The 23,310-nt window shown below is 41.5% G+C and overlaps 1 protein-coding gene and 1 long non-coding RNA gene across 3 annotated transcripts in view; one reads left to right on the top strand and one right to left on the bottom strand.

Moving 5' to 3' along the window:
• Positions 1-15,700, bottom strand: part of LOC310677559 — a 17,166-nt gene extending 1,466 nt beyond the window's left edge. The window contains exons 1-3 of the long non-coding RNA XR_014511276.1: positions 15,441-15,700; positions 14,984-15,047; positions 12,212-12,335 (exon numbers count right to left, since the gene is read on the bottom strand). This is a non-coding gene — a long non-coding RNA (uncharacterized lncRNA). The remainder of the gene's footprint in view (positions 1-12,211; positions 12,336-14,983; positions 15,048-15,440) is intronic.
• Positions 1-23,310, top strand: part of LRMDA (leucine rich melanocyte differentiation associated) — a 740,402-nt gene that overhangs the window by 349,185 nt on the left and 367,907 nt on the right. The gene's annotated exons all lie outside the window — the stretch shown is intronic.

Raw genomic sequence — 23,310 nt, 5'->3', positions numbered from 1 at the left:
CCGCTGCCACCCCGCCGCCGTTGTGCGATTTCTATTCTCATCCTGAAGCAAAGTTCTTAACCTGAGGTACTATTTCTGGGTTAGCGAAGTCTGTAACCTGAAACGTATGTAACCTGAGGTACCACTGTACAGGTAAAGGTAAAGGGGCCACTGACCATTAGGTCCAGTCGTGGACGACTCTAGGGTTGCGGTGCTCATCTCACTTTATTGGCCGAGGGAGCCAGCGTACAGCTTCCGGGTCATGTGGCCAGCATGACTAAGCCACTTCTGGCGAACCAGAGCAGCACACGGAAACGCCGTTTACCTTCCCGCCGGAGCAGTACCTATTTATCTACTTGCACTTTGACGTGCTTTCAAACTGCTAGGTTGGCAGGAGCAGGGACCGAGCAACGGGAGCTCACCCCGTTGCGGAGAGTCGAACCTCCAACCTTCTGATCGGCAAGCCCTTGGCTCTGTGGTTTAACCCACAGCGCCACCTGCGTCCCCAATGTAAATATACAAACTGTAAATAATACTTTTACTACTAGTACTACTATTTAGTTATTTATAACCCACAAACATTGTTCGCTTGCCTGCCTCCAGCCCTAATCCAAATCCATTTCACACTGTAGACAAGCCCCATGTTTGCCACTTTCTGGTCTGGATTTCCAGATACCCAAGCCTGGATGATTTGAATCTGGCCAAGGAAGTGTTTTGGTTTGGGTAATTAAGGTGTCCAAAGCTGTTGTCTCTGAAGCAAAGGAAGAAGCAGTTATTCTGGAATCTGACTTGATTGATTGAAGTGCTGTATTAATGGGCTAACAAAGTACAGTGGTACCTCGGTTTAAGAACAGTCCAGTTTAAGACCGATTTGGTTTACAAACTCCACAAAACCGGAAAATAGTGTCTTGGTTTGAGAACTTTACCTCCGTCTAAGAACAGAATCTGAATGGTGGAAGGGCACCAGCGGCGGGAGGCCTCATTAGGGAAAGCACTCCTCAGTTTAAGAACGGTTTTGGTTTAAGAATGGACTTCTGGAACGGATTAAGTTCATAAACCGAGGTACCACTGTACTCTAGAAACTTTCCTTAGTGTCAGACAAGAAGATACTTTTGCAATTAGCTGTAGTAAAGACCTGTTCCTCATAATTCTGTTTTATCCGGCAAAAAGAGGGTGAATCTGCCATGGGTTGTTTCCTGAGGAGATAGGACTACAGATGAGTAAAGAATGTGTAATATTATGTGTATGTGTGTTTTTTGTTTTTGTTTATGAGCTACTTGGGTTTTGTTTGTTTTGTTTAAATCATACTAGACATTCAAAAGAATTTGGGCTGCCGTGAAGGGGATCCTGTGTAGCATGTCCCTTGGCTGCATATGCTGTCGGTGTGGGTGCCTCTTGCAAAGTCCAAAGCCAAGGACATATTGTGGTAGCCATGAGTGATTATCATAAGAATTGACTTGCTGGATCAGACCAATATTTTTCTAGTCCTGCTGCTTCTGAATATGGAGGATCCATTTAACTAAGATGATTAATAGCTCTTGGTAGACCTATTTATCTAATCCTTAAAAAAATTAAGCTAACAGCCATCATCTTCTCATGTGGCAGTGATTTCCACAAGTTAATCACACATGGCATAGAGAAGCAACCCCTCTTGTCTATCTTGATTGAGCATTCTGTCAATCAGTTTTACTGAGTAGTTCTAGAAAGCTATCAAAATGAAAACAGCAAAATACTATGTCAGGGTCATAGCTAGCTAGCTCCTTGTCACCATAGTTTTCTTTGTGGTGGCTTTTTTCTGGAGATGGGAATGTGTGGAGGAACTGGCCCTGGCCTGCAGTCTGAGGTGGTAATAGCCCTCTCACATGTTTGCACATCAGTGAGAAGGAGGCATGAGACTGTGTGTGTATCTGGCTTTCAAATAAGTTTTGCTTTCATCTGTTCCTAAAATAAATAATATGCTCTTGGAGCTTGGCATTTTCAAATTTTGAACATATTTGTACTTTGCTATTTATTTAGGTGTGCCAAAACTAACCTTGGCCTTTCTTTTGTGCAAATTAACATTGGTGATTAGTTTTTGTTAAAATTTTAATGTTTCCCCACAGGACTAATATTAGAGTAATTAAGTGGTAAGTGAAAGAAGGAAGCTCGAATGGCAAGGAATGCAAAACAATAAAGCTTATATTAGTTACATTTTTTAAATAATCATTAAGAAATGGAAAAAACTTAATTCTTAATTCCTTCTACCAAAGACTCATAACTGTATTTTGAATACCTGAATTTTAACAACTGAGTTTATTCCCAATAATTGTATGGGTTTAGTTGTCCATTTTAATCCATATTGAGCTGTTACTTTGCTTTTTGAGGTATTGATTACTACAGGCATGGGCAAACTTGGCCCTCCAGATGTTTTGGAACTACAACTCCCATCATCCCTAGCTAACAGGACCAGTGGTCAGGGATGATGGGAGTTGTAGTCCCAAAACATCTGGAGGGCCGAGTTTGCCTATGCCTGGATTACTATGATACTAACTTGTCATTCAGCTAGAAATTGACTGAACTAGCCTATCATTTGCAGAATTTGTGCAACTGGATTGATTGGTCTTGTAATTATAACTTTATGTCATCAGCATATATAGCAAATTTAACATCTTCAATTACAGTTTGAATCCCTGTTGTAGGTGTTTTTTTCTAATTGCCGTGCCCTAATGGCATGGTATCCAAATCATGAATAGTTTGGCATGATATCCAAAATGAGCCGTAGTGCCTTGCACACCTTATAGGTCTAAATCGTTCCATATGGGGGAAATAAGTTGCTAGACTGGCTTTTCTGTTAGCAAAAATCAGTTTAGTTCAATTTTAAAAGCCCATTCCTAAAGAACTGTTTATCATTTAAATAACTATAGCCATCCTACACAATCAAAGGCCTTAGCAACATTTAAAGTGAACCAAAAGTAGAGTTTGATTTGCATTTTCATGAGTGTACATGTTTGGCACATAAAAGAGTTTTGAGGAGCCTGAAATATAATTATTGTTGCTGATGTTTTTATTTATTTATTTATTCATTCATACATACATACATACATACACACATTTTTCTTGATGAGACTCAAGGCAGCTTACAGATAAAAATAAGAATAATTAAAAACATAGAAAATAATAATTAAAAAGAATTAAATATTGATAGCATTAAAGCTATCATATCATATCATATCATATAAAAAAAAGTAAAGGTACCCCTGCCCGTTCGGGCCAGTCTTGCCAGACTCTAGGGTTGTGCGCTCATCTCACTCTATAGGCCGGGAGCCAGCGCTGTCTGCAGACACTTCCGGGTCACGTGGCCAGCGTGACAAGCTGCATCTGGCGAGCCAGCGCAGCACACGGAAACGCCGTTTACCTTCCCGCTGGTAAGCGGTCCCTATTTATCTACTTGCACCCGGAGGTGCTTTCGAACTGCTAGGTTGGCAGGCGCTGGGACCAAACGACGGGAGCGCACCCCGCCGCGGGGATTCGAACCGCCGACCATGCGATCGGCAAGTCCTAGGCGCTGAGGCTTTAACCCACAGCGCCACCCACGTCCCTATCATATCATATACATACCAATAATTACAATAAAAACAGCATAACACCAGCCCTTTCATTAAAAGTAGTCAGTGCCAAAAGCCTGTTGGAACAAGAAAGTCTTCACCTGCAAGCGAAAGGACAAGAAGGAAGGAGCCAGTCTAGCTTCTCTAGGAGGAAGTGCCAAAGTCTGGGAGCAGCCACTGAGAAGAACTCCAAAAACAGAAAAAGCAGGAAGGCACCAATTGCAGGGGAAAGGAAGCTACTGAATGCACTAGAGAAAATATTCCTTTGCAAGAAAAAGGAAGGAAACTTCTAAGCACACAAAAGAAAACATTTTCTCTTCGGAGCATAGAAGTTTTCTTCCAAAAGAGTTCCAATCAGACATTTTTGCAACACTTCATTCCGTCTCCTGGTATCAGCTTTGGTGCCATTTATTTTAAAAGAAGATTCCGCTTGCTGACCACACAATCCTGCCAGGAATCATATAGCTACCATTATATCATATCACCAAATGTAACCAAATAATTGCTGGATTTTTCGCTCTATAACACGCACCCAACCATAACACGCACATAGTTTTTAGAGGAGGAAAATCCGTAGGCATGCCACCCATAGGCATTCCCTCCATAACACGCACAGACATTTCCCCTTACTTTCTAGGAGGAAAAAAGTGAGTGTTATGGTGCAAAAAATACGGTAATCGGATTTGGCTGTGTGATAATGTAACCAAATCAAATTGAAGAGACTGCTTCCTGCCTATATTCTGAGTGGGTAAACATTGCCACTTTGTTTCACAAGGAGTCACAAATTAATTGCCAGAGGATGATTTTTTCAGGGGGCAATGCACTTTCACCTCAACCATTCTACAGTATTTATCAGAGAGTCTTTATGAATTGGGTTTGGGAGATTTTTTCCTTCATTGCATATTGCCATTTTCTTGGCCTCTTCCCAAGGAAATACTTTTTGGCATAGATTCTGCTGAACTATCTTAGCTATCATGGAACTAAAATATAAATGTTTATTATTAGTAGTATTATTATACTTAGCTATGGAGCCATCTTGGCAAAAACGTATGTGTTGGTTTGTGTTGAAGATTTGTGTTAGATCCAGTGCTTTCTGAACATTAATGAGCATGTGATGTAGCTTTATCCTGCTGAGCCACTCTTAAAGAAGAAGAAAATGTGATACTCAGATACTTTGTCTGATACAATTCATTATATACTTCTATAAGGCAACTTCTGTGGCTCCTGGTGTCTTGGCCAGCCCTCCACACCTCAGCTGTTTATCTCTTTTATAACTCTTATAAATATCATCTTCTTTTGTCACTTAACTAGTTGTCCTCACATTTCTTGTTATGTTTTTTCACCTTCCTCAAAATATTTTTGTTTCAAAGTGGTCAGAGATTTTCCTGCTTATAGGAATCTTTCAGCTTCATTTTCTTTCTTGCTCTTAGAATCATAGAATCATAGAGTTGGAAGAGACCACAAGGGCCATCGAGTCCAACCCCCTGCCAAGCAGGAAACACCATCAGAGCACTCCTGACATATGGTTGTCAAGCCTCTGCTTAAAGACCTCCAAAGAAGGAGACTCCACCACACTCCTTGGCAGCAAATTCCACTGTCGAACAGCTCTTACTGTCAGGAAGTTCTTCCTAATGTTTAGGTGGAATCTTCTTTCTTGTAGTTTGGATCCATTGCTCCGTGTCCGCTTCTCTGGAGTAGCAGAAAACAACCTTTCTCCCTCCTCTATGTGACATCCTTTCATATATTTGAACATGGCTATCATATCTTAGTAATATGATACCTATTAGTAATAAGTATCATACCTCTTAGTAATACCTATTTATTCTCATTACCCTTTTTACGTCAGGCTTCTAAGTTTCACTTGTAGTTGCTTTTCTATTAATCTAATAACTCTTTTGAAACCCAAATGGCTGCTTTTGGGCCTTCCATATTAAAATATAGCCTCCCATATTAAAACTAAATTACAAGTGTATAAATAAGAGTGAAATATCCCTGACATTAATGGCTTCCACCATAAATATGTTGCGAAGGAGTATATTAGTCAATTCCCAATGCTTAGTTGTTCCACTGTTACCTCTTCTAAACCACTCCATATTAATTAGTGATAAGTACTTTTTCTTGGTCTCATTCTGGATTATTGAACAAATCCCCAAACTCATGGGAAGGTAACGGGTAGGTTTTTTTTACAAGATTAAAAATTGTGGCAGTTGGAATAAAATATAAAACTATTGTCACCAAGTTCTAAGTTTCAGTGGCACTTAATGCCGACATAATCCCATAGTTTGTAAACCTATCTTCAAGAACGTGCTTTACATTTTTAGGTGTACACTTTCATATTGTGCATTTAATAATATAATATTTGAAACTGGAGCACAAGGGTAAAAGGGGTGGAAGCCCCATTGTGCCAGCAGGAGTCATTGTGCTGGCTTCTTTTAGCGCTCTGGGTTGGTTGAATGCAGCCCTCTGTTTGGATGTAACAGTAAACCACAGTTTAGTGCTACGAGTGTGAGGCTGGGAAATCCTCAGGCATGCCCACACACTCTTCCTATGGCACAGCTACAAGAGAGGGGTTTAAAGCTTTCCCTTATGCTTTCAACTAACCATAGTTAGTTGTTTTATCCAAACCAAGAACTGTGGTTAATGTTAACATTATGTTATGGTTTAGGGATACGAGCCAATATTGTAAATCACAGGCTGAAGTTGTTTCCCTCATCATAGTTAACACTAACCACAGTTTGTCCGAATTTGGATATAAGAACTTCAGTTAACTGAAAATTGAAACAAAAACTCTGTCTGTGTGTGTGTGTGTGTGTGTGTGTCCCCGTGTCCATGCTAGAAGAAGAAAGCGAAAGGGGAATGCACAAACCACAAGGCTTGCGCACATAACGTTAGCCATAGTTTAGCATTACAGTGGTACCTCGGGTTACATACGCTTCAGGTTACATACGCTTCAGGTTACAAACTCCGCTAACCCAGAAATAGTACCTCAGGTTAAGAACTTTGCTTGGATGAGAACAAAAATCACACGGCGGTGGCACGGCAGCAGCAGCAGCGGGAGACCCCATTAGCTAAAGTGGTGCTTCAGGTTAAGAACAGTTTCAGGTTAAGAACGGACCTCCGGAACAAATTATGTACGTAACCAGAGGTACATTCAACAGGCCACTTTGTAGACAAGCTTTACGTTTAAAAACAAATTCCAGTTTTCAAGTCAAAGTTGTACTAGGGCCTATCCATAATCTTGTGAAATGACAGACCCCCCCCCCCCCCGAAACAATCCTCTCTCTCTTTATTGTCTTGTTTGTTTGAAGTGACAGTATCTTTGTTTTGTGCCTACTAAACTGGCTGTTGAAGAAATAAAATTGCATGGTTTTATTGTGGGCAGTTGTATTGGGAGGAAAATTCCCCCCTCCCCATAAACTTTCTCCAATCTTCAACAGCTCTTTTTGTCAGTAACTCCAGCAGGATGGCGGGATGATTATGTTGCAGTTTCTAAGAAGAGGTGTTAAGGGTTTATTTAGTGCCTGCAGATTGATGGCTAATGGACTCCATTGGGCTGTTTAAATGAAAGTTTCCCACAATCTGATACTAAAGTGGAGTCCTTGAGTGAAGCTTTTATCGCTCTTTCAACAGTCTCATCAAGGAGTTCCTTTTTTTCCACTCTGGGAACTTTATTTCATGTTGTGTATTTCTAATCCAAGGGTTACATCAATCAGCAATCCTGTAGAAATTTGTGGGTTGTAACAAAAAAGGAGAATTTTTGCATGCTGTGATGGGGTTTCCTGGTCTGGCAAACGCATCTATCATAGGTTTCTATGGAAAATACTTGAGCTGGGACTTAAACTGCAATTTGTTATGCTTAACATTCCCATTTGATTTCTATGACTGGGTTTCGGTTGCTTTATTTTTACTAACAGGGTTCCACTGGGGGAGATGCTTTGCCCTATGGGCGAAGCCAAAAGACTGCTTCTTTTATGCTGTCTTGGGAGATGAAAGAAAATTCATCCCTAACAGAGAACATCTGCATGTTTTGTTTTTTTAAGGGAGAAATTATTAAACCAATATTGACAATTCTGGTTTGTTTTGTTGCTTCTTACAATGTCGAGGGAGAGACCTACGCTATGGAAAGTGGCGGAGGGTTTACCATCACTTCCGGCTGGATGGAAACACATATTTTAAAGATGGAATCACAGGGGCAGTAATGGCCTGGGGCCTGTGCACACATTTTCTACGTCCCGCCGTTGTTGGTCAAATGCATTTTGCAGAGTCTTGAAGCATTAAAAAACAGCAGCTAGGAATAGACAGTAGAGTATAAAGTACCAGCAATCTCTGCGTAGTTTCTAGCTGAGCTTTGCAGATGCTATCCTATGTACTCCATTGTGACCAGAAACAGAGTGGCCCACTCATTCTATTTTGCACTTCAGCACCCTTACTACAGAGGGCAATGGGGTCATATTACAGCCCCCAGCTCAGCAGAGGCCAAGCGACTGAACAACTGGCCATTAATTTCCCATCTGGTTATGTAAAGCTGCTGTCTCTGCCCAGGATCCTCAGCCTTTCTTCCTGACTCACTCCATGTTGCCAGTCCCCAAGCCCACCTACTTGTACTTATATAGCCCTACAATAGTACAGTCATACCTCGGGTTGAAGTAGCTTCAGGTCAAGCATTTTCGGCTTGCGCTCCATGGCGACCCAGAAGTAATGGAGCGTTACTTCCGGGTTTCGCCACTTGCGCATACGCAGATGCTCAAAATGATTTCATGCACATGCACGGAAGTGGCGAAACGTGACCCGCAGACTCACAGTCGCATGTTATGTTCTACTCAGGATGCGAATGGGGCTCTGGAACGGATCCCGTTCACATCCTGAGGTACCACTGTAAAACTGTAGTAGTAGTAGTAAAGACAATAGTAATCACAACATTAATAATCTGTGAGTCGTAAGTCACAAAATCTCATATTTAGAAGAGTTCAAAAGGACTTTTTGACTTGCATTGTTTATTCATGTATTTCAGGTTTTAAAAACTGGTTTCCTTTAACCATGTCAGCCAGATAGGCCAAACCACTCAGAATAGGGCAGATGGTACTTTGAACACTTCTGCTAACAGGACTTCAGTGCTGTCTGTCTTTGACTTCTCGCTCCCGCCCTTCTAAAGTGTTATCTATTCTTTCTCATTTTTGAGGCAGCCATGACAGCTCTGTCATTTCACTAACGCCTCAAAATTTTTCTTTCTGTTGTCAGTCAGCACACATCAGTCACAGAACTCCGATGGTTGTGATTGATGGCAAAAAAAGAGAAATAGGAAAAGGGTGCTGAACGTTGTGTCTAAAATAATAATTTTCTATTTTTACTATTACGTGCAAACTTTTGTTGGAAAATGGCTTGGGTTGCATCTCAGACATGTTATGTGCAGAACTATATTGATTAAAGAAAAACAGTGCTACAGATAAGAGGCCTCTTATGCGCTTATTGACACGCGACATTTGAAAAACATGGCACAATCCCATTACAGAAGCACTTTTAAGACCCATTGAGTGGGGAAATTTTTAAGCATACACCTGTTGGCTATAACGCAGATGATGGCAGCAGACTAATGCTTGCCACTGAGTGTGAATTCAACAAGGAGCTGTAGACGCTTCTGTCTCTCTGAGTAGATCTCAAAGAGCTTTTTGCGTTATATAGTTATATGTACACTTAAAAATGTGATGTGTGCAGCAGCTCTTAGGCTCCCATTGAAATAATTGATAACTATCAAGACTTACCTTTGACTGAATCATGTTCTGCCTTACTTGTATATGTAGGATTCAGTGAATCAGAATTCAGAGATTATAATTTGCTACTAAGGAAGTCAAAATGTTTTATGGGTTATAGGCATCCTACCTCTTCCTTTGCATCTGGGCAATAACCTCTCTCCCTCTCCTCCACTAGATTTTAAGTTACAGAGGGAGATAAAAGACAATTTTAACGTAGAAATTTGAGTTAAAGTTTTCATGAAGGAAGTTTTTTAATATTCTTTTAAATATCTACCTGTTACAGATATCTAAGCTGAGCAAGTGGAGCTGGCAACAAAATGTTGTAAAGTACTCCTATTCAGGTTTCCAAACCCCCCATTTCACTTCCACTATGATCTGCTCCAACAACATTCAGCTAACTAAGCATGAAACTATAATAAATACTTATATCTGGCTTCCAGAAATTTCCATATTGGCAACAATAGCCGTGTGTGTGACCAAAAACCCCAAACCAAACCAAACCAAAAATCCTTTTTTCATAGATATAATTTGCTTTTATTAAGTTAAATTCCTATTAAAAAATAATACATTCCCCACAAACTTGTGTTTGGGCTACTATTTTCTATTTCACACTATGGGCCTAAGCAAAAACAAAACAAAACAAAACCCACCCAGTTTTTGCCCAAGCCTGGCTCTCTTCTTATGTGGCCACTGGTTTTCCCTTTATCCAGCTCTGGAGACTAGGTGGATGTGGCTGGCACCCACCATTTTTATTTCTTCACAGTATCTCCGGTCTTTAATGTATTGCACCTCAAGAACAATGTTATGTTGCAGCTTCACAGGCACCATGAGGGAATTAAAATGCCAGGTGTCACACACCGTATTTGCCGACTATATCAGCTTTTTTCTAAGTGCAGCACCTACTTGCTGCTTTCACTATAACAGCCCTCTCTGTCCTTGCCACTACCACAGTAAGAGGGCCCATCAACCTAGGGTAGGGTGACCTACCTGAGTGGAGAACTGAAGGCCTGCCAAACTTGGTAGTGGCCCTGAAGCCAGCCATGTTTCGCTGCCTTAAATCTGGCTACAAACCCAGATGTAACTGTGAAGCCATGGTTTAGTTTGCTGAGATAAACCCTGGCCTCAAAAGTTGTGTTTAAGGTGCACCACCTTGTCACATAGCAAGAAGAGAGATTGGAGAAGCATATGAAATATGGTTTGGTAACCTTGGGTTTGTTCATGACACTGAGCATAGTCAATGAAAATTATGCTATACAATTACCTAGGTTCACATCCTAGTTTATAGCCAATCCTGAATCATGCTTTAATCATGCTTTAACCATTTAACCATGGTTAAAAAAAATAGATCACAGATAAGCATTAAGTCTGCCCAGGGCCACATAAGAATTATTCTACCATATCTTACTTTACACACACATACACGCACGCACGCACACACACACACACACACACGTTAAATCTAGTTCAAGTATATATTCTGTAATAATATGCAATTGCAGGAACAATTCCTTTCAATGAAACTAGTTTAATAATAAATTCAATACTGTAGCTGTCTGGCTGCAGGATTTTTTTTCCAGTGGTGGGGAGAAAAGAGAATCATGGGAAATATTTTGTTCTCCCTGGGAGCCAAGGCAATGTATTTACTTCAGGTTTTATTAAATGAGTTATAAATTTTCCCAGCAATTTACTCATAGCTCAAGAGGTTTAATTTGCATGTGTTGCCTTTTACAATATGCTTTTGGTAATGTTGCAGATGCTTCTTCCTTAGCTTCAGTAAACAACAGGCAGTTGGCCAGGTTTTGACTGAACATTTGCCAACTCATGGAAAATTAGTTAACTCTTTGGTGCCCAGAGTTTGACACTTTACTTGCATCATCCAAAATAATAGGAAGAACGAACAGGAAACACGAGGCCCAAAAAAGCACAATAGAAAAACTTTTCTGATGAAAACTCTTCCAGAATTTTTTTTTACACCACTTCATTTTATATTTAATTGAAACCAAACATTAAAATATAATGGTCCGTCTATGCAGCTTGTTATTCCTTGCAAGGACAGGATTTGGTACTGGGAATAGCATTATAGTTACAAAATATGTAGGAAATGTCTGGTGGAATCACAGAAGCCATGGTCAAGAGCAATTGAATAAAATTTCCTGTGGACAGGGGCAGGATGGCTCTTTGCTCTTCCCCCAGAATAGCAGTTGCGTGCCCAGATGCCGTGAGACCACTGCCCTGCAGGGCACCGCCGTCCAAAACACCACTCATGACAACATTATACGGTTTGAATTAGGCCACAGCTTTATTGACTACAGATGTAAGGGGCTTGGCATAAGCATTGGGTCAACCAATATCAACCAACCCATTTGCTGGATGATCAATCAAGGGGTTGAACCAGTGTCAAGGACCAGTATGACATACATCAAATAGAAGCCACCTCTCGAGGAGTGCGGAGGAGCACTATGGCTCTAGCTCCACCTGCACGTTCAGACAGAAACACCTCTTCCTGGATCCCTTTAACAGGATATACCAATCCCTAGAGCAGGCAGAGACTTACAACCTCCACTCTGAACATGACTAGGTTTTACCCAATGCCAACAAAGTTGTGACAATTACTACAAGGTAGGTGAAATCCCTCAGGTCTGCCTATAGACCTGCCAGGAAACTTCCTCCATGGCACCGAATACGGCAACTGACTTTGTCCATAGCAAGGTCAGATCCAACCTACCTACTGAAGTGGGTGATAAAAAACCAGCAATAGGGTGGGGTGGCGGGTGGGAAATCCAAAATAGATCTGTGGTTCCCTGTCCAGAGGACACCCACTTTTATCCCTGGGGAGCAGACCTGAATGAAGTCCTCCTGGGGACCCTCTCAGGTTCATCCCCCCAGAGTGAGACCTACCTTTGGTCAATCTGGCAGGCAGGGTCATTCTGAATCTTTCCAGCTGGAGGGAGAGGTGTGTTACGGGAAGACCCAGCCCAGGGACTGCTTTGGTGGCAGGGCAGCCCTGTTCCACAATGCCACACTATTGTGTGTGTAGGTGGAAGAAGCAGAGTATATTATCATGCAAAAGGAGTAAGCTATATGCAAAATTGCTTAATATTCATGAATCATACAAATCACAGAACTCAACTGCTATGGCACAGAGTATACATAGGCTTAATAGTGGATATTTATTTATTTGACATTTTTAGCCTGCTTTCACCTGATGATTTTTGGTGAGAAGGATTATTTTGTATTAAATTAAGAACCGAACATAAATGTACCATTTGGGATTAGCTCTCACTTAGGTAAAACCACCTCCAACTGATACTGTTCTCTTACACAACATTGCTATTTGCTGATTTTTTAATTTCTTAACTGTACACATTCATATCCCTCCCTTCTTCAAAGGAGAGTTGGTTTCAAGCTGGCTACTTTCAAAGAAACCATAGTGGCCGATAGCCACAGTTTGTTGGCATCACAGGAGAGGGGAGTTGAAATTAAGCCCAAGACTCGCCTAGTCTTGATCATGTCATATTAGATATTTCTTTACAATGCTTTTAAAAATCAATATACTAAAACTATGGTTTAGATTGATGTCAAAACGCAGTGAGAAAGCACAAAATTATTAGTAGTAAAAAGCTTTAATTAAAAACTAAACACTGCTGCTAAAAACGAAGCTCAGGTTTGAGTTTGCCCCACACATCAGAAGCATCATCGTTGAAACAAGTGGACTTGTGTGCCTGAGTGTGACAATAGTAGGCAGAAAGGATGGGTATGAGCCTGCCAAAGTGTATACTTGTGTGTTTAGTCTGGCCTATTAACCAGTTTAAACTAGGCAGTGTGCCCACAAAGCAAGGAGTGTTACTCGTTCCTGCCTCGTTCAATACATTATCCAGTCCTAGGCATGCACCTCCCCTTCTGCAGTGTGCGGTTGTGTTTTCCTTTTGTATTTGGTTACTGCTTCCCCTAATGTTTTAAAATGTGCGCTAGCCCAGCACTGAAATTAAATAAAATGAATATGGTAGGCCAGCCAGTGATTTTTCATAACCAGTCTTGCTCTCAGTTTCCGTCTGTTCATTTCATCATACTGTCACTTCTACAAGGCCCTACATTTGTGAGAATGCTCTGTGTTGCATACCTTGAAGGTCTAAGTAAGAAATATAGGAGGCGGTGTGTAAGGGAAACGTTTCAGCATAATTTTTAATTTTTTTGCCCAGGCAGGAATTGATGTGCTACTCCAAAAGAGTTAGCTCACCCTTCCATTTGAGAGGTTTGCCTTATATGTGGAGGAAGGACGTGGATGTGCATAGGGGGGAGATGAGGAGTTCTGACTAACTAGAGTAGGTACTATTTTATCCCTTTGTGGTGCTTGCTGTTTGTCCTAATTCAATGATAATTTGCTATAGATGAATTGCTAATGTGTGTACACTGTTGGCCACAGGCTGCCACTTGGCATTCATCCCACCCAGAAGGCCAGCTAGCGATCGAATTGTGAAGACATGCAGCAGTGCCCAGTGTCAAAGTAGGTCTCCTTAGGGGAACAGCTGTTGCATTTTTATGATGAGCATTGCTTGTTACGGAGAGGTAGATTTGGCACAAATCTTGTAGTGGTCCTAGGGACCTAAATGACAAGGGTGCTGCTTACATGAACCTTCAGCCTAATGCTGGTAGGGTTTTGTAGACAAACAGTAAATTGCTAAGCTATAGGAATGTACAGTCTGCCATGGTTTATTTTAAGATTCCCCACTTCCCCAATACTACACAAGCAGCCAACAGACTGCCTCTTCTCTGAACTTTTTTGTAACTGAATGAGAACAGGAGTAAGGGAAGGGGAAATGAGAATTGAAAGAGTGAGGCAGGCAGGACAGGAAGGAAGAGGAGAAGGGGAAATAACAGAGAAAGAAGGAAGGTAGAGACAAGAAAAGTTGAGGAAAAGATATAGAGAGAACAAGAAAAAATCAGGTGCCTTGAAATGAGTGAAGTAAGAAGATGCAGCTGGTCCTCAAATAATTTGAGTAACATATTCTCTCCCTTCCCTATAGTTGGGTACTATAGTGACTCCCTCCTTCCCAAAAAGCTTAATTGAGGGACTATACTCCCATTCCCGGCCAAAACACTGGTGACTAGGTTATCATAAAAACCAAAGAAGAGCCTGCTGGATCAAGCTGATGAATTCTGGGATCTGTCATTCGTTAAAAGTGCTGAGAATGGTTTGGAAACTCCCTATTCCCCTCACAGCTACAATTCCCAAAGTTGCCTGGGAGAATAGATTGATTGTTGAAACCATTCTATTGTAGCATTCTAGTGTGACATTCCTCATTTAGCCTAACAACAACAACAACACATGAATAGAGACTAATGCCACAAAAGTTACTCTCTGTCCCATCCTGTCTCCCCTTCTTCATGTTTTTGAAGGATAAGCTCCTCCCCTATCCCGCATTTTTGACCCTACAGGGCAAGAAGGCAGTAGTTCGGACCTTCACTGGCATATACCGTCTAAATATGAAGGTAGTATATAGCCATCGACTAGTCAGTGGGGTAGTTAGGCTTCCATGTCCCCATAGGTCCTACTCACAGTTGAACAGTCACATAGACTCAAACATAGACAACTATACAGTGGTGCCCCGTGTACTAGGAAAGCACAGCTATCTAGAAGCCAAGCAAAAAAGAACAATCCAGAGCACTCACCTTCTGATACTAAACCATACCAGACAAGTTACAGAGCGGAACATTAACTGTTCCATTACTGGTCCTGAAATGACACGAAGGCATTAGTAGGCTTTTCCTCCATAAGTTTGTCTAATCCATTTTTAGAGTCATCTAAGCTAGTGGCCTTCACCACATCTTGTGCTGTACAAACAAGTGTTTCCCCAAAATGTTCTGCTTCTTTCTCCTCCCACAGATACCAAGGAAGAAAACAGAGAACTCTTTCTTGGCAACTGAGTCCTTTGGTTCTAAATATTAAGCTTTCGCTATAATTAAGAATGCAAAATGGAAACGTTTTGTTTTGAAATGTTTGGGGGAACTGCTATTTATGAAGTGATTTGCAGATTACCAGTACGTTCAGTCTAGAGGCAAAACGAACAATCCCAAGAGCTTAAAAGACATAACAGTATATTTAGTTTACAACAAAACCCAAACACACCTGCTTATGTATGAGGTTGGAGTTTCAGACAAGTGTTGAGCTGACAATTCGTTTTTGACATAGCTGCATGGAAAAAGTTGCAGGGAACTGAGATGCATTTTTGAGATGAACCATTTTGGAAAGTTTAGTGCCTCTGACTTAATGAGGCATGGACTGGGGAGGGTGTGTGATGTGAGGAGAGCCCCAGGAGCCAGACAGGAGAGACCGGGAGGGCTGTATATGACCTCTGGATCTCAGGTTCCCCACCATTGGTATAGACTCTTGGGCATCCTTGGTTAGTAGATGCAGAATTCAGAATTCTGAGTGACACAAATTCCATTCAGCTGTTACCTAACAAAGGAGCTGCAGGGCTGCACCTTTAGCCTCACCTCCTTGCTAAACACTCACCCTACTCACATTGCCTCTTCATGCAAGCAAACAGCTACAGTGCCACTCAGTGTCCGCACGTTAACAATAGTGAAATTGAAACATGGAATGTAATACGGAGCATCCTCTTGGGTAGGCAGTCTTGTTCCATTTCTAAAGGCAAGCTTTCGAATCTTGTAGCAATATTTGGCGCAAAAGAGTTAGAGCACAGGCAAAGGGTCATGCTAGGTTTTGACAGTGTAAGCTCAATCACTGGGTTAGAGAAATAGTGAGAAGAAGATGCTATCAAGATGATGAGCACAAGGGTCTCTCTGACTTGGAGGAATGGGCAGAATAGGATGACCCTGCTGTTAGACCACGTACTGCTATTTGTCACTGCCCTGACTGACAGGCTTCTGCAAAAGAGAACATAGAAAGGCCATTTGTGTCTTGGAGTGTTGTTTATTTTCTAAGTTATTTTGGGACTGTGTGCAGTCTAGTCTCAGAGCCTTCTCTAGGAATGGAATATACATAACATCAGCTCAGGTGTAATATCTGCCCCTGTGACTAGCAATGTCCAGGGGTCATGAATGATGGGCATTCTGACCTTGCATGTTCAACAGAGCAGTATCATTAACCTACTGCACTTCCTAGCTACAGAAAAAAACAGACTGCAAGGATCCTGTCTTGAAAATAGCCATCCTACTCAGGATTAACCAAGCAGATTAACCAGTTCCCCTTCCACCTCTGTAAAGGTCATTATTGTCCTCATTTTATAGAGAGGAAACTGAACCTGAGTGTTGGCTTCTTGGGTAATATCATTCCAGGTGTCCCATTCACTTCAGATCCAGGGTACTGCTAGTGGACCTGATGATGCCACGTGGTTAATGGTTTTTGGAAGACTCAGAGCCTGGAGCAAACAAGCGTCTTCTCCCAGTTTACAGTGAGAATTGCTATGGCTCTCTCAGCAGCTGGGACAATATGAGTCCCTACCACTGAGCCACAAAGGCATCCTTGGACTTCTGGTTAACAACAGCAGGTGAAGAAGAAAAGTTGTAACTGCATAGACACCAAATGTTCAAACGATTTAAGATTCGGGGTATATTTTTAATGCAGGAGATAAATGAAGATATAATTTAGCTGGCCACCCTGATGGGTCAAAATGCCAGAAGTCACCTTTCTCTCCATTTAAGTATTACAGAGTAATAAGAATTGTAAATTTGGAACTCTGGCTAGAGAAGACATTTCAACTGTAAATTAGTGTCAGGTTGATTATTCCTACTAGAATAACTTTTAAAAGGACAAAAATGTTCTCTGAAATTGTATACAATTTTTAATGTATTTGGAAAATTTGGGCAGCAAGGCATCATTAAAAGTGATAAATGGGGAAAAGAATAAGCAAACGGTGTTGTGTGATATATGACTGAGTATGCACAAAGGGTGAGAAGAGGAACTTAGGATCTAAAATTCAATGCCAAAGAGACCGCAAAGGGAGAAAAGGAAATGGAGGTGAAGGATAAACCAGAGAATATATGTTTAGTAGAAGTGACAAAAAGAAAAAGGGAGCTACTGTACTTGGTTTCTAGCAAAAGTGTTTTTTGTAATTTACTTTTGCAATTTAAAAAAAAACTGAATTTAACTTTGAAACAAATCCACAAAATTGGGGTACCAAAGGAACTGAAAGCAGCTTAAAAATGCTAAGCACATTTTCCCTTTCACCTCCCCATCCCTTCTGCCTTGCTTCTAATGTTATTGTGCTCCTCTCATTTTGACTTATAATGCATGCTCTGGTGAATGACCAAGGTTTAAGCATTCATTCAAGATTAGCATGTATAAGAAATGTAGGATACTTTCATTAATTGGATTAGGGTTATATGTGTTTCATTTAAAAGCTGCCGTGATCACTAATGGAATGACCTTGAAGTCATTATCTGTTAAGGAGCCCGAGACAAGATTGTTCTTCATGTTCCAGTTGTATTTGTCATTACTTGAAAGTGTAGCGTTCATATAAAATATTGCTCCTACGCTATAAATGCATTTATTGAGATTTTTAACCCGCTACACAGCAAGAGTCTTTCTTAGGGAGCAATATTAAACCTGCAGAATACAATTTCTTTTTCTCTTGTCCACTTAAACAAACAAACAAACAAACACACACACACACACACACACACACACACAGAGAGAGAGAGAGAGAGAGAGAGAGAAATCTACCCAAACATGAGCATTTTAAAGTTCCATTTATATAATGAAAATGTTAAGTATGTGCTGAAATCTATTTCATTGAAACCAATGGGATGTTAAATTTTTACCTTGACAGGATTGTGCCCAGTGTATAGAATAGCTGTGTACTTAAAAAAGCATTCCAATAACAGTTTTTTAATTCTTAATATTAACTTTTCCCCCTTCTCACTGATACCTTTTTTGCATACATATTTGAGCAAACACAAAGGAAGTAAAATGCTAAATTTGGCCAGCTGATAACTAACACAACAACTTCAAATTCATGAAATGAAACCTTATGATGTATGCATTTGAAAGGATCTTCAAATTCAAGTTTTGTGAGTAATCTTACAATGTTTCTCATACACATACACACACACACACACACACACACACACATTTAAATGTTGAGTTTTTAATTCATGTGATTTTCGGTATAAGCTCTTGCTCATACTTTGGGATGGCCAAGTGCACTGATAAACACCACAATGTTTTCACCATTAGGGAAATGTGCAGTGCACAAAAACCAACTACCCCTGTCATGATCCAGACTCCGGCTAAGAAGTGAATTCAGTTTAGACACAAGGACATAAGAATAGCTGGCTGGATTAGGCCAATAGCCATCTAGTGAAGCATCCTCTTCTCACAGTGGCCAACCAGATGTCTATTGGAAATCAGCAAGCAGAATATGAGCACAAGAGCATTCTCCCTTCCCATGGCTTCCCACAACTGGTACCTGGAAACATGGCTGCCTCCAACTGTGGAAGTAGAGCATAGTCATCATGGCTAGTATCCGTTGATAGTCCTCTCCTCCAGGAATTTGTCTCATCCTCTTTTAAAGCCATCCAAGTTGGTGGCCATCACTGTCTCCTGGGGGAGCTTTCTTGGATGTGGCTCAGGAAACAGGCACCTGTGCAGTAAGCTGCTGTCCATCCATTGCACTGAATTCTTGGTCATCTCACTCTTGTTCTGAGATTGAATCCAAAGAACTCTGAGCAGGATAGTGAGAATGATAACAGTATAGTATAAATAATTGTGGAAGAGTTCATGCAATGCTGGAATAGGAAGAATTCATAGTTCTAGTGCTTCTACCGGACCAGATAGTTGCACAAGCTCTTACACAGGCAAAAGAGCATATTTGACTTTTCTTTCCCTAGGGAAAAGCTCTAATACAGGTTCTAAAATGCCCCCTCTTCACTTAACCTGCTCTCCCAACCCACATGGACCTCAATACTCAATGTCACAACCATGCAGACACAACTTGAATGGGTGGCTTTATTGAACATCCAGAGTAAAGAACGGATGGAGGTGGCCCATCATGTTCTATTGTTGACCATGAATGTAGAGGTGACCCTGCTAACAGCAAGTCTTATTCAGTTGCTCTTTACCATGGCTTCTGCCTCCATTGTTAGAGGCAGTATTCTTCTGAATACCAGTTGCTGGGAACTGCAGGAGGAGAGACTTCTCTTGTGCTTGGGTCTTCCTGCTTCATGGTTTCCTACAGGCATCAGGCTGGCCAATGTGAAAACAGGCTAATTGAGTGGATGGCCCATTGGCTTGATACAGCAGGCTGTTCTTATGCCCTTATATATGTTTTGATTATGTATTTTGTCTCTTTATGCTGTTAACTGCCCTGAGAGCTTTAGGTGAAGGGTGGTATACAAATTAATTAATTGAATGAATGAATGAATGTTGTTATGCTTTATCTCACTGTGTTCCAAATAAGCACTTGTTTTGCTGTGCCTGGCATCAGTGCTGGAAGTGAGCCAAGCTGGGAGAAAAGTGACAGAAGGCATGGAGCTATGGTTGGAGAGCCAACACAGCACCCGGCACTTTCCTGCTTGTGCACAATTTTCAAGTTAAAATAAGACTCTTCACCCATTTACACCACAAAGCACTCATAACCCACCTACTTTCAGCAGCCAGAAACACCATAACCAGACACTGGAGAGACCTGTCAGGAGTAAGCATGGACCAATGGTACCAAATAGTATGGGAAACAGCCCTATTAGAAAAATTAACCAATAAACTGACACGGGGACAAACAGAAGAATATGCCTTTACTTCGGTATGGTTCCCCTTTATCACATACACAGCCCAACAAGACAATGACAAAAATCCACCCACAGAATACAAATCAGTATGGCTAACCTGATCCAAAACACCCACCCACCCACCCCACTCACACATGAAAACAAAGATCACCACAGCCAATCACAAACAAACAACCACACCCTAGGCCAACCCCAAACTCTCACACCACCAAAGAAACACAAATGAATAGCAGAGAACCTGCACGAGCTGACACCAAACCCTACATACATTAAGCAAAATAGAAACATCGCCACCCGACCCCACCCCCCCATCTTCCCCCCTCCCCCCTTTCCCTCGCCCCCCCCAATGTCTCAACAAATGAAAGTGATTTGTAAAAATGTTACACGGAAAAAATACGAGAGACGTTACACAAACCTCTGTAAAACAAGAAAATCTTTAATAATAATAACAACCCCCCCAAAAAAAAAACAGGTCCATAGTTTCCACCACCAAGCAGATATGCTCCAGGAAGGAGCTGACGGACACACGCAGAATCCGGGCTTCATTTGCTCTCCATCAACTGCAAATATATATATATATATATATATATATATATATATATATATATATATATATTGTATAGACTGAAACATAAAACGTCAACACTTGCACTACACTTAACAGTCCAATGAGCATGCCACTCCTTCTACCAATATCCTCATTCTATTCTAGTACTTGAGCTTCCCTTTTACTCTTGGCAGACACTGGGCACCTGGTCCAATACATTTTGAGGCCAGAAAGAAAAGAAAAAAGACTCTTCACCCTGTTTAACAGAATGGGGCAGGCTGATGAACAAACGTCTGTGGCTGCCCTGTGGTGACATGTATGACTTCAGGGGTTTACTCCAGAAATTGTCCATACTTTTGGTGAGACCTGACCTCCTCATGCAGGTAACGGAGATAAGAATGAGTGATAGAATAAATTTCACCACTTCAGACCACAGGTACGAGGTTCCAGTTTTGAACATTCCTCCATATAAAAAGCTCCCCACAAACAGAACGTGAGCACACCAAGGAGAAAGATTCTGTCCCAGCCCATTGTCAGCTCTTCTTCGTTTTCTGTTTTCAGGGAGCATTTTGAAATACAGAAGCTTTCAAAACTGATTGCCACCTGCAGTCTGAATTGAGAGAGTGCATTCCGCTCAGCACTTGGCCACCTCATACTGGAGTACCCTAGGCAAAAACCCTGTGTTTTTTTAAATTAAAAAAAAATATCAGTATTCTGTCCCCTTAGATTGAAGCTTCTTATATGACAGCTATGCCAGATACTGTCATCTCCTTTGGAATATTTTGTAAAATATTTCCCCCCTATTGGAATTAATTGTGAACATTCATTAAGGCGTGGAGACAGATGAAATATTTCAGGTGAATCATCAGGTCTAATATGAAAAAAGGGCTTCTGTGGCGATGGATTAGGCGCTTGATTTACAGGGAGAGTTGTCTGTTATGAAGATATACACGCTGGGATTTATTATCAAGAATCTGTTTTTAATTTTGGAGATTGTTTACCCTTAACTACTGCATGTCAGAACTCGGGGACAAATTTCTGCTTAGCATTTAATTTCAGATACTTGCCACAGTGGGCAGTAAAAAATGGGCCCCTGGAATTTGTGGCATCATTATGAATCTCTCATTCTGGCAGGCCCTGGAAGTAGTTTGTCTTTGAAATCTCCTTGGTACTTGTTAACCCTGCTCTGACATGTAAGAGCTATCGTTTATTTATTGGACTTTGCCCATTTATGAAAAAAAGTACAAGAATTATTAATGGTTTAGTATCTATTAATGCATTACTTGGGTGGAATTCAAACTCCAGTATTTATGGTAAACCCCTTTTATAATAAAGCATGCATAGAAATAGAGGAATGCTGATTCGTAATGTTGGAAAGGATCTGGTGCCGTTGGAACAACTGTCGGTAAAATATGATCTTACCAGCTTTTTTATTTATAGCTATAAATAAGAAATAAGCAGTCTGGGTATGAGGGGAAATGATTAAGAATATTTGTGTAGATAATAAAGACTAAATAACCTGATGCAATGAACCGTGTGTTCAGTATATTGCTGTTGAGAAACTGGTGTTCTCTGGGAAGTCAGGGAGAGTCTACATTTTCTGTGTTGAAATAGCTAAGGGTCCTTGGATCACAGAAGGGATTGTCCACATAAGAGACAATCCACAATGTATATTATTGGTAGCAAAGTTTGGGGGGGGGGGTGGTAGGAAAGATGTGAAAAAAAGAGGAATGTATAGGTTGGTTAAAATGGGGCAAAATACTGGAGAAGGGAGAAGGATGGTGTGGCGATCACACAGGGCCCCCGGACGTTTCTATTGACCCTGTGCCACCACTGCAACTGGTTTCTTCGCTGCCACCACCCCGCTTCTCACGGGGACACACGGAGTCCAGACAGTTGTTAACATAAACAAATAGGTAAAGGTAAAGGTACCCCTGCCCGTACGGGCCAGTCTTGACAGACTCTAGGGTTGTGCGCCCATCTCACTCAAGAGGCCGGGGGCCAGCGCTGTCCAGAGACACTTCCGGGTCACGTGGCCAGCGTGACATCGCTGCTCTGGTGAGCCAGAGCCGCACACGGAAACGCCGTTTACCTTCCCGCTAGTAAGCGGTCCCTATTTATCTACTTGCACCCGGGAGTGCTTTCGAACTGCTAGGTTGGCAGGCGCTGGGACTGAGCAACGGGAGCGCACCCCGCCGCGGGGATTCGAACCGCCGACCTTTCGATCAGCAAGCCCTAGGCGCTGAGGCTTTAACCCACAGCGCCACCCGCGTCCCCCAACATAAACAAATAATCAAGTTTATATTCAAATGCAGGAACAAGCGTATGGTTTCAGTTTATTTTTCTCTTGTCAGTCTCCTAATCTTTGTTCCTAACAACTTCAAACTGAGCTATTCCCAACTGTCTATCTGACTCAACCTAACAATTCCTCTCACTCTCTCACAATACAACTCGACCAACCCACTGCCTATTCCACCCTCTTCCTTCTCCAACACCCAAGCCTCAACTCCCAAGTGACAAACCTCAACTCCCAACTCCCAAACCTCAACTGACTTTCAAAACCTCCTACTCTATCTTTTACTCCCCCCTTGCATTCTCACTGGCCAATCACATCACACCCATTTTAACCCTTTCCTTGACCCATCCTAGGAAGCAAATGCCACAGATGGGATTAGGCCAAATGGGATGTCCCAGGGTTTCT

This window comes from Podarcis tiliguerta, assembly GCF_965153285.1.
Source record: "Podarcis tiliguerta genome assembly, chromosome: 5".
NCBI classification, from domain to species: Eukaryota; Metazoa; Chordata; class Lepidosauria; order Squamata; family Lacertidae; genus Podarcis; species Podarcis tiliguerta.
This window is presented reverse-complemented; position numbering and strand designations above follow the sequence as displayed.